Source organism: Humulus lupulus, chromosome 1, assembly GCF_963169125.1.
Source record: "Humulus lupulus chromosome 1, drHumLupu1.1, whole genome shotgun sequence".
NCBI classification, from domain to species: domain Eukaryota; kingdom Viridiplantae; phylum Streptophyta; class Magnoliopsida; order Rosales; family Cannabaceae; genus Humulus; species Humulus lupulus.
In genome coordinates, this window is record NC_084793.1 from 121,084,317 (window position 1) to 121,103,571 (window position 19,255).

The window sequence follows — 19,255 nt, forward strand, 5'->3', positions numbered from 1 at the left end:
ATTCAAGCATATACAATAGGGAACCCTTAGTCCCATCACATATATTCAACCAGGTGCAGTTTTCTTACCTTTAATCTTTGCGGTTACTGATTATGAGCAATGCTCCTCAAGCACGATCCATTCCCGAGCCTTAGCTTTAATCACCTAGACACAACCAAAGTGAAGGATACCATAAACAAACTTAAATGAGCTTCTAGACAAAGTTCTAGTCTCCGGAACATTGAGCTTTACCAAACATGGTAAAAGATTCAATCCTGAGCACCCTAGGTTAAATTCCCAAGCCTAGAATCTCAAAATCCCAAAATCCCTTAAGGGTCGTGGCATTAGCCATCCATGCCACAGCATGGCCCCAACTAGAGGCCTCCCAAAGCACAAAAACAGGTAAGGGTCGCGGCCCTACATAGACCATGCCGCGGCCCGCCCTCCTTCCTCAGCATCCATTAACTTCGAAGGGTCGTGGCTCACCAAGAACTATGCCGCGGCCCGACCCCTTCGAACCTAGAAAAACCACCATTTTTAACTCCCAAACCTCATGCAAACTCGCTCAAAACCACCCCAAATCCACAACTCAATTATCCAAAAACTTCCCACAAGATTCCAACAACACAACCCAGCTAAATCCTAGGCTAGAAAACCCATTTCAATTACTGAAACTTTCTAACCCAATAACTCAAAACCCAGCCATGCCAAACTCGAATTTAAGCCTCTAAATCATGAATTATAACTTACCTCTTCAGCTGAACTCCTTTTCTAAGCAGAATCCCTATTAATTCCCAACTTTTCCAGCTCCAATTCAACCTTAACATCAATATCACAATCATCTCATTACTCAGTCAAAAACTCAAAGTTTCTAACCTCCAACACAGTTTAATTCTTACCTTAGCTTTGATTAAATGTTCCTTGGGAAATCCTTGAGTTGAGCCTCTAAATCCCCACCTCAATTCTCAGAAATTCCCAACTTGATTCACTAAATTTTCAGTGGTTTCGTCCTTGTGTTTTTCCTTGAAAGAGAGAGAAGAGAGAAGAGCTGAGAAAGATAGGTCGGTCTCATATTTGTTCTACTGTTCTCCTTAATTTTATGTCTATTCTTATCCCATTGAGTCAATCCCGAGGCTCGGGGTGCCAGAAACGTCCCTGAGGGAAAAACGGTAAAATTGCCCAATATTCTCGCCTAGACTTCCTAACCTCAAATATATCTCCATATATTTATTTTCATAACCCGATAGTCTAAATAACTACCCGATACCTAAAATACCCTTGACTTATCCAAAGTCAACTGTTAAGCCCCGTTGTGACTTTTCCCCGCTATCTAGCCCTAGGATCGCCTCGAGTCGTGCTCTGCAGATTTACCCACATAATAATGTGGTTCTCACAAATATAACATTTAATCACATTTATATTCATATAATCATACAAGCATGCTTATCATGTAATCATGCATTAAATCAATAAATTCACACATAAACTAATTATGCCCTCCCGACACACTAATCAAGGCCATTAAGCCATATTAGTGATTTTGGGTCGTTACACTTTTAGTTGGTTAAGATTTTATCTTAAGCTTAAATAATTTTTTGACTTTGATTATGTTATACCCAAATTTCGAGGATGAATAAATGAGTCTCCAAATGTAGGCTCGTAAAGCATAAGCTCGAATGTAACAAGCATTGACTGAACACTTATATAAATATGCATGATTCTTGATCTATTGTAGTTGGCGATCGAGCACAAGTTAAAAAGCTCGAGCTTAAGTATTAAGCTCGAAAGAAAGAATCTTCTCCGAAGCATATGGGTGTTATTCGAGCCTTAATTGCAGGCTCAGGGGCATCGATCTCCAAAGACTGAGTTCGATGAAACCACTAGCTGAGGAGGACGCTGACTGGAATAACAAGCTCGAAATTATGTCAACCTCAAAAGTGTGTTAACCTTGCATTCGAGATCAACAACGTGTTTTCACACAGCTATTAGAAAATCCCTATTCCTTAGGGATTTGTTGATATCTGATATTAAATCTCAATTATCATGGGATATTATGTATTATGTAGTTATTTACATTTATTTCAAATTTGAATAATTGGTTGTAACTTCCCTCAATCAGGGGAAGATATTCTCATAATCAGGCCTATAAATAGCATGGTAATTTTTATTTGTATGGACGCACAAATTGTACTGAGAATACTCTATCGAATTGCTCTGAGAAAGCTTTGAGAGAGTATCAAGATCAATAATATTTACTCGTGGACTAGGAAGATTTTAACTGTTGAACCACGTAAAAGTTCTTCTGTCTTTTATTCTTTCTGAAATATTGTTTCTTATTCTTTAAATTTAAGTTGATGAAAAATGGCGTCAACAGATTCTTCAATTATTTAAATTCAACTAAATTAAAAAGATGACAAACTGGTTTTTTAATTAAAAGATATTTTTAATTAAATGAATTAGTTAGAAAGTAAGTTTCTAATTAATTGGTTGGGCATAACGAAATTCCTAAATCTTAACAAGATAGCATAGAAGAGAGGAGAATCATTCTTGGAGTCTTGAAAACAAATTAAAGGCTATTTTGAAAATTTATTTCTATTTTTTCAAGGGTTGTAAATTTATAAATACTCAATAGTACTCGGTTCATTATTTATTGTTTATTTATTGTATTTATTTAAATAATTGGTAATTAATGTTTGATTGATAACATGATCATGCATTAGTCAATTACATATCATTCATGAAACCCCACACAGTTTTCATTAATCATGCATCTTTTAGAAACATGATTATTTATGGTTGACCTAATTGTTTATGTGAATTGTTTTGGAGAAATCAATTGCATGCAAACTACTAAGTATTAAATTAGTTAAAACTTGGTAACTCACACCATATTAAAGGCAATAGTTATTATAGACATTTAAGATAACAAACTTTATTTAAAAAGTGTTTTTAGTAAAGTTGGATGAATGTAATGGGTAATTATCTAGATCACATTAATTATATAAACAAGCTCTTCTATAATTAAATTTATTTTGTAATTTATTACATTTGTAGGTTATTAATAAACTAGTAATTAATTTGGAATTAATTTATTAGTTTAATAAAACACATTATTTCTAAAATAGTAAGTGGGGGAAGATGAACATCTCAATGTGACTTATGGTCTCCATTATTAGTACAATACTGTGAGATATGAATAGGGCCTCGAGGCAGCTTTGTTTTCGTCCCCCTAAAGGAGGTTTCTAGACATATTAATACCAAGGTTGGATTCTTATGAAGATAGGAAGGAGTGATGTATTTTAGGCTTGACCGACCCTAAGGCGACACTCTCTAAGTTAAGTCATGAATTCCGAAATAATGAGTTACACTTACAAAGATGCAATTAAGCTTTTGTAGCGGATAATTGCATCTTGACCAAACTGGTGGTACTTTATTTTTAAAAGAATAAATAAAAAGTTATTTTGAGTTTTAAACTATAAAGATAAGAGTGTCTTATAAGTTATCTGAATTTAACTTGACCGACCCTAAGGCGACACTTTATTTGTTGGGTAGTTTTATCGTGGAATAGTAAATGTTTATTTATGTGTTTTAAGTGTTGCATTCATGCATCATATTTACTTTCCGAATAATTGATATTTTTCAAATAATGATATTATTGTATTTTATTTTCAGTCATAAAATGTTGCCACCCAATTATTTTCCTATTATGTGCCCGATAATGCATCAAATGATTGATAATCATATTAGTAAAGTGAAACTAACTAAAGAAGATGAAGGAGAATGGATAAATTCAACTTTGTTCATTTTTCTAGCTAAAATGCTTAAACATATATATAATGAAAAACAGCTTCCTCCTGTACCATCATGGGATGCAAGGAAAGAGGAACATGAAAAATATGTTGATTGGATGAGATCAAATCATATGGCAAGATTTTAGATTCTTAGTACCATGGAAGAAAAGCTGAGGAAAAAATTCGAACACATTGAATATGCTCGTGATATGTGGGATGTTGTCTATGAGGATATACAGACAAGACCGCAATCGCGAAAAAGGTAGATATGATTTAACTTTACCATAGACTTAATAGTGGATTATAACATATAACATTCTGAATCTTTTATTTGGAAACCACTAATCATAATTTTATTCGTCTTTACAGACACTTGAGCAATCAAAAGGAACTTGCAGATGAGACAAAAAGGGAAAAAGGAAGTGAGAGAAAGCGTCTAGTTCAAGAAAACATTGAAGAAAGTCCTTTTATTTTATTTTTTAAATATTTAGTTATTATTAAAATAAATCTTTATTATTGTTTGAACAATGTTTTAGTTTGCTTTTTTTTTGTATTTTAATTTTATTGCATATATTGACTTTAATATATTTTATTTAAAATTTGAGTATTCTTAATTTTTCTTTAGACATGCAACTGAATAATCAGACTTTAACGCTTTCATTAAATTAAACAAACGCTTAATAACTCATAATTATTTAAAGTAGCAAAACTGCAAGGAAACAAAAGGCAAAAAGTTTCAAATGAGGAGGACACATATCTTTGGCATCTTAGACTTAGTCATATAGGTCTAGACAGGATAAACCGATTAATAAAAGATGGACCTTTGAGAGAACTAAGAGTTGGAACTCTTCTGGTTTGTAAATCTTGTCTAGAAGGCAAAATGACCAAACATTATTTTTCAGCGAAAGGCAATAGAGCTAAAGAACCTTTGGAACTTGTACACAGTGATGTTTGTGGTCCAATCAATGTACAGGCAAGAGGTGGGTATGAGTACTTCATCACTTTTATTGACGATTACTCAAGATATGGTCATACTTACTTAATGCTTAGGAAATTTGAAGCCTTTGGTAAGTTTCAAGAATTCAAAGCTGAGGTTGAGATGCAATTAGGTAAGACTCATAAGACACTTTGATCTGATTGAGGTGGAGAATATTTGGATTTAGTATTCAAAGCTTTCTTGTTGGAGCATGGTATTCTATCCCAACTTACAGCACCAGGAACGCCACAGCAAAATGGTGTTTCTGAAAGAAGAACCATGACTTTGTTAGACATGGTCAGGTCTATGTTAAGCTACTCTTCACTTCCTCTCTCATTCTGGGGATATGCACTTCAAACGGATACTTACATTTTGAATGTAGTCCAATCTAAGATCATAAGCAAAATGTCACTGGACTGTAGAATGGAAACAAACCTAGTTTGCACCATTTCCGCATTTGGGGCGGTCCTGCTCATGTTCTTAGACCTAAATCAGGGAAACTTTATTCAAGGTCTGAAGTGTGAATTTTTGTGGGCTATGCTCCGGAAACAAGAGACGGTTACTTCTATAGTCCCAAGGATCAAAAGGTATTTATTTCAACAAATGCGACATTCCTTGAACATGACTATATGAATAACTATAAACCTCGAAGCAAAGTAGTTTTGAGGAACTTGAAGCTGATAAGATTCCATCACCATAATCTTCATCATTAAATGATAAATGAAAAACTAAGGAAACCACTATTCCTGGAAAAGAAACCCTGGTGTAATGTCGTAGTGGGAGGATTGTGAGCCAACCTGTTCGCTACAAACATGAGGCACATGTCCTTGTTTCTGATACAGACAAGGATGGTCCATGAGGCAATGGATAATCCTAAAAAGGAGAAATGGCAAGAAGCCATGAACCAAGAAATGGAATTTATGTATTCCAATTATGTCTGGGAACTTGTAGATCTACCTGAAGATGTCAGACCCATTAGGTGCAAATGGATATTCAAGAAGAAAAAAGGTGTAGATAGGAAAGTGGATACTTTCAAAGCAAGGCTAGGAGCCAAATGCTACACTCAGATACAAGGTGTTGATTATGAAGAAACATTTTCTCATGTGGCCATGCTTAAATCCATTCGCATCCTTTTATCCATAGCTTCCACCTATATGACTATGAGATATGGAAAATGGACATCAAGACATCCTTTCTGAATGGCTATCTTGATGAAAGTATCTATATGGTACAACCAGAAGGGTTCATCAAGAATGGGGAAGATCAAAAGGTGTGTAAGTTGCCGAAATCCATTTAGGAATTAAAGCAAGCATCTAGATCTTGGAATATCACCTTTGATGAAACAATTAAAATATATGGCTTCAAACAGAATGTCGACAAAGCATGTGTGTACAAATACATCAAAGGAAAATTAGTGGTTTTCCTAGTTCTTTATGTGGATGGCATTCTCCTCATTGGAAACAATGTAGAGACATTGTCAAGCATGAAGAAATGGTTAACTGAAAAGCTCCAAATGAAAAATTTGGGCGAAACGAGCTAGGTTCTAGGAATCCAAATCCTAAGGGATAGGAAGAACAAGCTCTTGGAACTTTCTCAGGCTAATTATATTGATAAGGTGCTTGAAATATTCTCTATGCAGAATTCTAAGAAAGGTCAGTTACCTACCAGACATGGAATTACTCTCTCCATAGAATAGTGTCCTAAGACACCTCAGGAGGAGGAGGATTTGAGAAAGTATCCCTATACTTTAGCAGTTGGGAGTCTAATGTATGCCATGTTTTGTACAAGATCTGACATATGCTATGCAATAGGGATTGTGAGTTGTTATCAATCAAATCCTGATTTGGAACACTAGATAGCAGTAAAGCACATTCTCAAGTATTTTAGGAGAACGAGCGCTTATATGCTTGTATATTTAGGGGATGAGTTGAACCCTACTAGATACACTGATTCTGATTTCCAATCAGACAAAGACAGTCGTAAGTTGACGTCTGGGTCAGTGTTCACTCTTGGTGGAGGAGTTGTGATCTGGAAGAGTATTAAACAATCCAGCATAGCATATTCAACCATGGAAGCCGAATACATAGTGGCTTGTCAAGCGGCTAAGGAGGCGGTTTGGTTGAGAAAGCTCTACATTGATCTGTAAGTAGTTCTAGATATGGATAAGCCACTAATCCTATACTGTGACAACAATGGAGCGATTGCTAACTCCAAGGAATCAAGAAGCCACAAGAGAGGAAAGCATATCTTAAGGAAATACCATTTGGTTAGAGAGATTGTACACCAAGGTGATGTGACTGTTATGAAGATAGCGTTGAAACAGAACCTGGCTGACTCGTTTACCAAGACACTTCCTGCAATGTCGTTTATGGGTCATGTATGCTACATGGGATTAAGGGAGATGCCTCCCTTGATTTGAGGGCAAGTGGGAGATTGTTAGGATTAATGCCTTAAAAGCATGTAAAGACATTTTATTGAATTAAATAAAAAATAACAGTTTTATTATATTTGAATATTATAATTATTGTTTGAATTAATTATATGGTAATATTAACAAAATTTCGTGTTCATTCATGTGAACATGATCTTGTATTAGTACGAGAGAATTAAGATCATGTATAATGAATAAAATAGTCAGTAACATATTAAAGTAAGGAATCTTTAATGAATGGTTACTAGTACGGCTTACTAAGCATACAGGATGCAAGTGATCTAGATTCAGATTACTGATGTGGATAGACATCTTAGTAAATGTGTTGTATATAATAGAGATTCTATATGACAGGACCGATAAGAATTAATTATCTTTATAAACTTGTCGTTTGACATAAAGAATCATAATAGATGATCATTTGTAGATCAGTCTAAATTCTGAGTATTCATGAACTCCTGATTGTGTTTATTGGATCTTTTGATTCACTCATTAAGGTTTCTTAGTATAATGAGGCTAATGACTTTTGTTTTGGAGATTCAATATCATGAATGGCTGGGAACATGAATTACAATAATGGAATCCATAATTTCCTAACGGATCGAATATTGGTTCCCTTAAGGATTCATACTGAAACTTAATAGTTATTGAGCTCAAATCAATAATTTGATTATAGATTAATTATTCGCTAGTGAATTAATGATACTTAAGGATCAAGAGGTAATTAGAAGGTTAAAACGATAATCTTGACCAACTTCTAATTAACAAATGAGTAAATAGAGGACATAACTACATTTATTGATTATATCAATGGGCTACAAGAGAAAACTTTGTAAATATAACTCTATAAATTCTTATAGTGAAATTCCATATACATAGTGGAGTAATCATAGAATTAATAAATAAATTATTGGATTAAAGAGTTTAATTAATAATCTGGTTTATTGGAGCTTCGTATTATAGGTCCATGGTCCCCAAATCACATCTGTCCTACTCTATCAAGGGAATGGATGTCAAAAGAAAATTTGTAGTGAGAATGAATTATTTGCAAATGAATTAATTTTCCAAGGCAAGGAAATAATTATGTGATGATTATGCAATTGATTAATTATGAATTAATTAATTATTAACTATATAGTTTTTTTTTTTAAAAAGTATAGGTTAAAATTAATCTTAATCATGTTTGAATTAATATAAAGAGAGATTAATAATTATCTTATTTAGAATAAGATGTTTATTTATTTATTTAAAACTGATATTTTAAGATAAAGTTAATTTTTAATTAACTGATTTTTATTTTGGGATAAATATATTGTCTTAAATATTAATTAAATAATCAAATGAGAAAATTAAGAAAAACCCTAATGTGGCTCACGCCACTCACTTTATTGCACAATGAGTGGCACCACACAGGGATATTTCCTATCCCTAAGATTTGAATTTTGAATTTCAAATAATTTGTTTATTTAATTATTTTTTAAAATATGATTTAAATTAAATAGGTTATAACTGATCAGTTTTAATTTAAATAAAATAAAGATTAATTAAATTAGTTAATTATCTTTATAAACCTGAAAAGAAGCGATACTTTTCAAGACGTGGTTTTTATAGACTGTCAGACTCTCTCTCTAAAAAAGAAAGATATAGATTTTTCTAAACCTAAAAAACTATTCAATACATCTTCTTTTTATCAAACCTCTGAAGATCTCATGTGTTGAGTACATCTAGAGAGTCCTAAATCAACATTTTGAATCCTACGTGCCTACACATGTCTTTGTGTGTTTGAGGATTGGTCTAGAAGATCAAGATGTGAGCTTTCAGAATCTGGATTGGAAGATCGTTGATTTATACAAAAATATTCATGGATACTTGATAGGCTTCAAGAGGTAGTCTCTAATCTATTTGTATGTGATTTAATATATCTATATATGTATGATCTTGGCTGGCATTAATAATTTTTTAAAAACTCATTTGGTTGCGTATCTCTATTTTTACACTTTTAATACCAACAATATCCCTATGTCTGGAGACTACTTGGGATATACCTTTTGCCGCTTGTACTGAAACGACAACACGATCTCTACGGCCAAAAGATGTTTCAGGCACATGTTTGTGGTCCCGATTATTCCTTTGGCTAACACTTGGCATGAGTGTTCTCCCTATGTGAAGAAGGGTCCTTGGGGTTTAATAGGTCGATCATGACCCGAGGAGTTTTGTTGGGTTGACATAATCACCTGGCCACTAACTTCCCGTCCAGGTTCTCGGGAGATAACCTTTATTGCTAACCTACTTGGCATATTCTTCGACAACGATGGGAATGACATCCATATATTAGGCTCTATGTTCCGAGGAGGGCTAAACGACACAATCTATTAAGTCCATGTTGTTGTATGTAGAAAATATGGACAACAAATATATTATACACTTGTTATCTATCTTTTCAGGTTCTGTTGTTTGGACTAGCCATTAAGTATTTACTTTTGGTGAACGATGGGCTCTTTGAGAGTTCAGTGCATTATGATTCTTATGTTGGGAATATATGACTTTACTCTTTGCAAATCAACAATAAATAATGATAATAATGCAATATTCCAAACCCTATATGTTGATCAAGATTCAAATTTAAAGTATGAATGCAATTCTTGATAATCAAATAAACATGTTCATGATATGAATATGAATCTTGAATATAAAGAACTAAATGATTAAATGATGATTAGATGAATTTAGATACATTTAATCATCAGTACTAACAATGAAAAACATAATAGAATTACAAAATACAAGATTAGGGTTAGGGTTAGAGAGATACAACATTTGTATTGAGCAACTTGAATCTTCAAACTTGGGGAACATCTAAGGCGTATACACAATAATAATATTGTTGTCCAAAATCTCTACTCCAAGCCTTCCCAATTGCTTGAAGCTTCAACTAAGTAGAATGAGATTTGGGATTGAACAAGCCTTAAAACTCATGCAAGTCAAACAAAGCTTGATGAGTTTCTTAGAGAAAACTTTGGTCTTAGAAAGCTAGAGAGAGAGTTGGAAAGTGTGATCAAGGCTTTTAAACTCTAATAACCCATATATATAGCGTAGGCATAATCATTAGTCTAACCAATAGGATTATGGCATTTAAAACACATTATTTGGAGCATTTTACGTAAATTGTAAATCCCTAAAAGACTGCCCAGGCAATGCATCGCCTGCTAGGGCTTTTGAAGCCCTTCGCATTTTGGCGATGCTACGCCACTTAGGGGGCAACGCATCGCCACCCTTTCTGACTCTGGACCCCTCCAATTGTCCTAAAATTACTCCAAATGCTACCAAAAATTTTGGGAATGTATGGATACCTCATTGTATCACTTTATACCCATAAAAGTCACTTTTAGATGCCTTCTACACAATCTCATGTTTTCACTTCTCTTTAAGTGAAAATCGTTAAGTGTTTTGCACCTCAACGTGTAAACATCTTAGTCATTATATTTAACCAATCTCAACATCTTATATATGAAATTGAACTTTAGTTAAAAAAATTCCATCATTAGTATATATTAACAAAATGGTAAATGCCATTTAGGCTTCTGTGTTGTGCAAAAGTTACCCATCGGACCCTCTGGTTTGTTAAATGACAATTTGGACTCCATGTTTTGCAAAATAGGATCGAATATAGTGGGGTTTTTTTGGGGATCAAAATAAGGTTTAGGTACTATTTTTATTCATTTTGTAAACACATAGAATCTGAATTGTCATTTAACAAAATACAGAGGTCGATCGCATATACGATAAAAATACAGGAACCAAACTAGTATTTTTCCTTTTACAAAATAAAAAATAGTAATGATATGTGCACCCAAAATATGTACCCAAATAATACATACATGACACTACTTTTAAAAATAATGGGTACTAGTTTTAATAAAGAGAATTTTACATAAAGTGCCAAAACTAACTCTATTTTTACAACTTTACTACCACACATCATTTTTTATATTTTTACTGTTCACATTTATCTTTTATACTATTTTATATTTTTTAATATTAGATTTATACTATCTTTCCTATCACATCACCCTTTCTCTTTCTTCTTCTTCCTCCATCAATCTTTCTCTCTTCTTCTTCTTCTTTCTTCCTACGTTACTTCTTCTTCTTCCTCCATCAACTCCATGCCCAAGCTCGTCCTCCTCAATTCTGATCACCACATCGTCGGCGTGCCAACTGATGCTATCATTTTTCCATTTGATTGATTTTTTTGTTAATTTGATTTTTTTATTCCTTTAGTTGCTATTGTATTTTATTGTTTTGATGCTTTTTATGTTTATGTTACCTTTGTTTTTTTATTTGTTAGTTTTATTTATATATATATATTAGTGTTATTTTTTTAATATGCATGCAATGTGTTTGATGTAATGCTTGAATGATTGAGATATGTTGTTTAGTGCTAGTTTTACAATTATTTTGGTATATATATATTATTAAGTGTTATTTTAGGGTTTGTGTTAGGCTCTTTCAATGTTTAGGTTGTGTTGGGGTGTTGTTTTCTGAGCAAGAAGATAAGCAAGTATCTATTAAATTTTGTTCACATTTCAAGTTATTTCTGGTTTTTTTGGTTTTTCATTTTTTTGATTAGTTATAAATTGTTTCTATGTTGTTCTGTAGTGATTATAGTATTTTTGTATTATTCTTTGCTCAATACTTTTGTTGAAAAAATGCTTGCAAGTGCATAGATCAAACAAGTAGTAAAGTAGTCCAAAGACTGATATCTTCCCACAAGGATTAAAATCAATTAAATAGATTAAGCACAGTAAATACTAAATCTTAACTTTATCTAAGCAATCAATTTTGAAAGATAACAAAAAAACTTGACATAAAATACAAATTTTAAAGAACAAATAGTTAAATGTGAATAAACTCAATATAAGAACATGATAACTCTACAAAATAGAGTTATTTTACCATGTTTTACATGCTAATTGTTGCTTAGTTCATGAGTTTTTAATTAACTTATTAAGTTTTTATGTAATTTTTAATTTATTAGTCTTATTGTAGTTTTCTAGATTTTTATATGTTTTTATAGATATGTTATTATAATATGTTGTAGTTTAATTATTTAAAATTAGTATTGTTAGTTTGAATGCTAAAAATGTGATTTTATTGAAATTAAATGTTATGTAAATTAAATTTTAATTAATGTTTTCATGGGAGTTATATGATATATTTTATTAATGAAAATATTTAATTTTAATTTAGTTTATAATTTATTGTGTAGGAAAATTATTGCCCTTGAAAAGCAAGAAAATCAAAGGAAAGATGGTAATTTTGAAAGAAAGTAACAAGAAAAATGGTGTTTCTCCAAAAGCCCAACCACGTGAGGCCCACTCTAGGCCCAACCCGTGGCCCCCCCTCCAACACCCAACCACCACATTGCTGCCATTTCCCTTATTGAGCCCAACAAAAATGCATTTTGTCCCTTTGTCCCCTATGACAAAAATGCCAACTTTTTACCCTTTTTCCTACACATTTTCACCACAACATCATCATTACACCCTATAATTTACCTCTACATACCATATTTATTTTATTTAATTAATCTAATCAATTTAATTAATTTAAATTGATTATTTTAATAAACTCACTTTGGCTATAAATATGGACTTTCAAGACCATTTTTGGGGTGCTTAATTTTTTGGTTACCATCTTTTTCTCTCATTTTCTCTCTACCATTCTCTCTTCCATTTGGGTTTTTCAAGAGCATTTTGCAAGTATGTATGTCATTTATTTTGTAATTTCTATTCTAGTTATGTGCTTCTAATCTTTTTCATAAGATTATTAAGATCATGATGAAGCAACTTGTAACTAGGTAATATTTATGTTGTATGTTGATTTCCCTTGTAATGCAACAAAGTCTATGGATTTTTCTTCTACATATATTTCTTTCATCTTAAATATCTTGTATTTTAGATTGTTAGAACATATTTACACTTTGTTCTTCATTAGTGCATAAACATAATATTCTTTGTGTAAGATGTGTCATTAAATTGTACACATCCATGCTTAGAACAAAAATATTATGTTTTGCCTTATAAATAATGTTCATTGATTTATTTGTTATTTCATTAGATTGATTTACACTAAATGCTTTGAAATTATAATTTTGAAAAGTGAAGAAAAATCCTATCTTTTTATAAGAAATTTGTGCTTAAAATTATAAATCTTTTTGGAAAATGATAGTTTAAAATATTTTAACTATCACTAAAACTTGGGAATCAATATACTAATAAATATTATTAAACTTACATTTTGTGGATTCTAGTATCTTAATAATCTTTTCTTTTAACACTTATTTTCTACTCATTATTGCTTTATTTTTATTCTCTTAAATAGCTTTATTTTTCAATCTTTTATTTTATGTTCATAATATTAAAACTCATCAATCTTTGGAGCTAGGTTAGAATTTATTATTTTTGATTTAAAATAGTTTCATTTTCGATTTTAGACAACTCCCTTGGGTTCGACATCCTTGCTTACACGATCACTATTCTTTATGGACGATTCGTGCGCTTGCGATATATAAATTTTTAAACATACCCGTTTTGGGTCCATCAAGTTTTTGGCGCCGTTGCCGGGGAGTTGCAAGAGAAAAGAAACGAAATTTATCTCAAGGTTAGTGGATTCTTCTACTAGTTATTTTAATTTTTTTTTGCACTTTAAAAAAAAAACTAAAAAAAATATATATCTATAAAAAACTAAAAAAAAAAAAAAAGATAAAAAGAAAATTTGGGACGGTTCAACCACCCATAAAAAAAATATACTTATATTTCTATATTTATTGTTTTTTTTTTAGTGACGACACTTGTGCTTCCTATCTATCCTTTTAAATTTTTATAGTCGATGGCACTTGTGCCTCCTAATTTTGTTGTAATTTTATTTATTTTATATCTTTGTTAGTTGACGGCACTTGTGCCTCCTAACCTTTGTGTAATTTTCTTTATTTATTTTGTTGTATTTTTATTTTATTTAAATTCCGCAAATTACTAGTTGATGGCAATTTTGCCTCCTAGCTAGTTGATGGCAATTTTTGCCTCCTAGTCCTCTATCTTATGTTTAAGTTGATGGCACTTGTGCCTCCTAGTTTTTACCTTAATTTTGTTATGGTTGATGGCATGCTATGCCTCCCTACTCTTGCCTAAATTTTAGTCTTATTTAATTTTTGCCTTATTTTTCTTTGTCTTCTTTAATATTTTAGTGTAATATTGTGAAAAATACTTGAAAAAAAAAAAAAAAAAAACATAAATCTTGTCCTTTCACCATAAGCAATTCTTGCTTAAAGGAAATTTGACCAAAATTCCCATCCGCCTCTACTAATTAACCTCGGGGAGTTGTTAGTAGTGCGCGAGTAAGTGGAATCAAATAGGCCTGGGGACAAGTAAACCATAAGAATTATATTGTTGTGAAATCTCTAAAAATTCTAAGTATGCTCTGTGGTTGCGGTTTTAACTGATCTTCCACATCAGAAAATTGCTTGTTTGAGATTATCCTTGTTGCCTTGTTTGTGAAAAATTGTATGCATCATTGGGAACGTAACTCTAAAAAACGATTAGTAAAAAGACGTTTATCTTTGTTTGAAATTGAAAGTGTTAGTAAAAATTTGAGCATCATGGAACCTATTGCTAATCCTCTTGATGAAAATGTTGTGCCTGAAAAAACTTTGCTTGAATATTTTGCACCTATTTCATCTAATGCTCCGTCATGCATTGTTTTACCTACTACTTCTGCTACTCATTTTGAGCTTAAACCCGCAATCATTCAATTATTGCCATCTTTTTATGGGTTAGATAGAGAGGATCCTTACATGCATGTCAAAGATTTCTTAGAAATTTGCTCAACATTTAAATTTCAAAATTTTTCTGATGAGTCGGTCAAACTAAGATTGTTCCCTTTTTCATTAAAAGACAAATCAAAAGCTTGGTTAAATTCCCTTCCCACGGGGTCTATAACTACATGGGATCAACTTTATAATAAATTCTTACTGAAATTTTTTCCTATGTCTAAAACTGATAGTCTAAGGAGAGAAATCTCCGAGTTTTTTCAAAAAGATAATGAAGAGTTTTATGAATGTTGGGAAAGATTTAAAGATTTATTATTAAAATGTCCTCATCATGGTTTTGAAAAATGGAGACTTGTAAAATATTTTTATGATGGTTTGACTCCCTCTAATCGTCAAATGATTCAATCTATGCATACTGGAAATTTTTTAAAATTTCAAGGACAAGAGGCGTGGGACGCCCTTGAAGATTTATCTGTCAATTCGCAACAATGGAATTATTTTGATCCTAGGTCTAGGTCAACTAATTCACCAAAAAGAGGAGGAAGGTATGAAGTAAAAGAAGAATTAGACTTAAGAACATCCTTAGACAAATTAGCGAGAAAAGTAGAAGCTTTAGCCATAAGCCAAACTATAAATTCTCCAATACAACCAAGAAAAGATGTTTGTTCTATATGTTCTAGTCCTTGCCATAATGCCCAATCATGTCCTTCCTACCAAGAAGCCTTTTCCGAGGAGGCCAATGCACTTCATACTTATGGGAAACCAAATGATAGCCCATTTTAATCCACCCAACAAATCCTACAAAATCAATCTCAATCTATTACCAAACTCGAGACACAAGTAGGACAACTCGCCACTGCTTTAGCTGATAGAGAAAAAGGAACATTCCCTAGTCAACCTATCCCTAATCCAAAAGGTCAATATGAGATAGGAAAGTCTAGTCATAATGGAGAAGTCAAATCAATTTCAACTCTTAGGTCTGGAAAGAAAATTGTCAAACCCGATTACATACCCGAGGTTGAAAATGAAAAAGAAAAAGAAAAGAGTCAGCCTCCTAGTTCTAATCTCAATGACTCATCAAACAAAGAAACTCCAATCCATCCTTTCATTCCAAAAGCCCCATTCCCACAAAGATTACTTCCAATTAAAAAAGGCAGCCAATATAATGACATCTTAGAAGTTTTTAAACAAGTTAGTATCAATATCCCTTTCTTAGATGCCATTAAACAAATTCCTGCCTACTCTAAATTTTTAAAGGATCTTTGTACTGTTAAAAGAAACACTAATGTTCCTAAAAAGGCGTTTTTAACTGAACAAGCTAGTTCCATTATTCAATATAAGAGTCTTGTTAAATATAAAGATCCTGGGTGTCCCACAATTTCATGCATTATTGGTGATCATTTTATTAACAAAGCTTTACTTGATTTGGGTGCTAGTGTAAATTTATTGCCTTATTCTGTTTATAAGCAACTTGGTCTTGGTGAGCTAAAACCTACCTCTATAACTCTTCAATTAGCCGATCGTTCTGTAAAAATTCCTAGAGGCATTATAGAGGATGTTTTGATAAAAGTTGATAAATTTTATTTTCCTGTTGACTTCATTGTTCTTGATACTCAACCTGTGGAAAATATGCATGCTCAAATTCCTATCATTTTAGGTAGACCATTCTTAGCTACATCTAATGCAATCATAAATTGTCGTAATGGTGTTTTGAAATTATCTTTTGGAAATATGACTGTTGAATTGAATGTTTTTAATGTGGTTAAATCTGTTGAGTGTGAAGAAGTGCATGAAGTTAACATGATAGATAGTATTTGTGAAAATGATGGAAATGACTTATTTGATTTTTGTGAAAAATACTTTGGTATGAACTTGCATGTTGATGACTCTAATGATGATGTGAATTCTTCGGTAGAGCCTATACCCTTAAATGAAACCAAAGTTGAACCTTTTTCACCCTTAGGTCATGTTCAATCAATTTCTGAGTCTCCAAAGTTAGACCTTAAACCTTTGCCAGAAAATTTAAAATATGCTTTTCTAGGAGAGTCTGAAACCTTACCTGTTATCATAGCATCCGCTTTAGATAAAGAACAAGAAGGTAAATTGTTAGATGTCCTTAGAAAACATAAAGAAGCCATAGGTTGGACCATTGGAGACATTAAAGGAATTAGCCCATCCATATGTATGCATAGAATCCATCTAGAAGAGAATGCTAAAACCTCTCGGGAATGTCAAAGAAGATTAAATCCAAATATGAAAGAAGTAGTTAGAGAAGAGGTCATAAAATTGTTAGACGTAGGTATCATTTACCCTATTTCTGATAGTCAATGGGTTAGTCCAGTTCAAGTTGTGCCTAAGAAGTCTGGGATCACAGTTGTTGAAAATGAGAAAAATGAATTAATCCCTACTAGAGTACAAACAGGGTGGAGAGTGTGCATAGATTATAGAAAGTTGAATAATGTTACTAGAAAAGACCATTTTCCATTGCCTTTTATTGATCAAATGCTTGAACGATTAGCTGGCCATGCATATTATTGTTTTCTTGATGGGTATTCGGGGTATAACCAAATCCCCATCGCCCCAGAAGATCAAGAAAAGACTACTTTTACATGCCCTTTTGGAACTTTTGCATATCGTCGCATGCCCTTTGGATTATGTAATGCACCTGCGACTTTTCAAAGATGTATGATTTCGATTTTTTCTGACATGGTTGAAAGATTTCTTGAAGTATTTATGGATGATTTTTCTATGTTTGGTTCCTCTTTTGATGAATGTTTGCACCATCTTTCACTTGTTTTAATTCGTTGCAAAGAGAAAAACCTTGTGCTTAACTGGGAAAAATGTCATTTTATGGTTAAAAAAGGAATTGTTTTAGGTCATGTAATCTCATCTGATGGAATAGAAGTTGATAAAGCTAAAGTTGACCTTATTTCAAAACTTCCCCCACCTAAAACTGTGAAAGAAATTAGATCATTCTTAGGCCATGCCGGTTTTTATAGAAGATTTATAAAAGACTTTAGCAAAATTTCTCGGCCTTTATGCCATTTACTTGGAAAAGAAAATGCTTTTGTCTTTGATAGTAATTGCCATGTTGCCTTTGAAAAATTAAAAAATTTGTTGACTACTGCACCCATTATTCGACCTCCTGATTGGAAAATACCTTTTGAAATAATGTGTGATGCTTCTGATTATGCTATAGGTGCTGTCTTAGGACAAAGACTTGAAAAAATACCTCATGTAATTTACTATGCTAGCAAAACTTTAAATGATGCTCAATTAAATTACTCCACAACCGAAAAAGAATTGCTTGCTGTTGTTTTTGCATTGGAGAAATTTAGATCTTATTTGTTAGGATCTAAAATTATTGTCTATTCTGATCATGCTGCATTAAAATATCTCTTATCGAAAAAAGATGCTAAGTCTCGTTTGATTCGTTGGATCCTGCTTTTACAAGAATTCGACTTAGAAATACGTGATAAAAAAGGATCTGAAAATGTTGTTGCTGATCATTTATCTAGACTAGTTGTTGAAACTATACATGATTCCACTCCTATCACTGAAACTTTTCCTGATGAACAATTAATGCATATTTCTTCATTACCTTGGTATGCTGATATTGTTAATTATTTGGTCACTAAAGAAATACCATCTCATTGGTCTAAGCATGATAAATCTAAATTTTATTCTGAGGTGAAAAACTTTATTTGGGATGATCCTTACTTGTTTAAATACTGCCCTGATCAAATAATTAGAAGATGCATTCCAAACTGTGATCAGTCTAAAATCATATCTTTTTGTCATGATCATGCATGTGGAGGACATTTTAGTGGTAAGAAAACAGCTGCTAAAGTTTTACAATGTGGTTTTTATTGGCCTACTATCTTTCATGATACATATGTTTATTGTAAAGCTTGTGAACGTTGCCAAAAGTTAGGAAGTTTAACTAAAAGAAACATGATGCCTTTAAATCCTATTCTTATTATTGACATATTTGATGTTTGGGGCATTGATTTTATGGGACCATTTCCTAACTCTTTTGGTAATCTTTATATTCTTGTTGGAGTCGATTATGTATCTAAATGGGTTGAAGCTATTGCATGCCACACTAATGACCACAAAGTTGTGCTTCGTTTTTTGAAAGAAAATATATTTTCCCGTTTTGGTTCACCACGTGCTATAATTAGTGATAACGGTACTCACTTTTGTAATAAGCCATTTGAACATTTGATGAAACAATATGGCATTACACATAA

At 32.4% G+C, this 19,255-nt stretch overlaps 1 non-coding gene across 1 annotated transcript; it reads right to left on the reverse strand.

Annotated features, from left to right (window-relative positions):
• Nucleotides 1-15,233: 15,233 nt before the first annotated feature.
• On the reverse strand, nt 15,234-15,340 carry LOC133813455 (small nucleolar RNA R71). The gene has a single exon (XR_009884466.1). It is a non-coding gene; the product is annotated as a small nucleolar RNA R71 (small nucleolar RNA).
• Between the last annotated feature and the right edge of the window lie 3,915 nt (nt 15,341-19,255).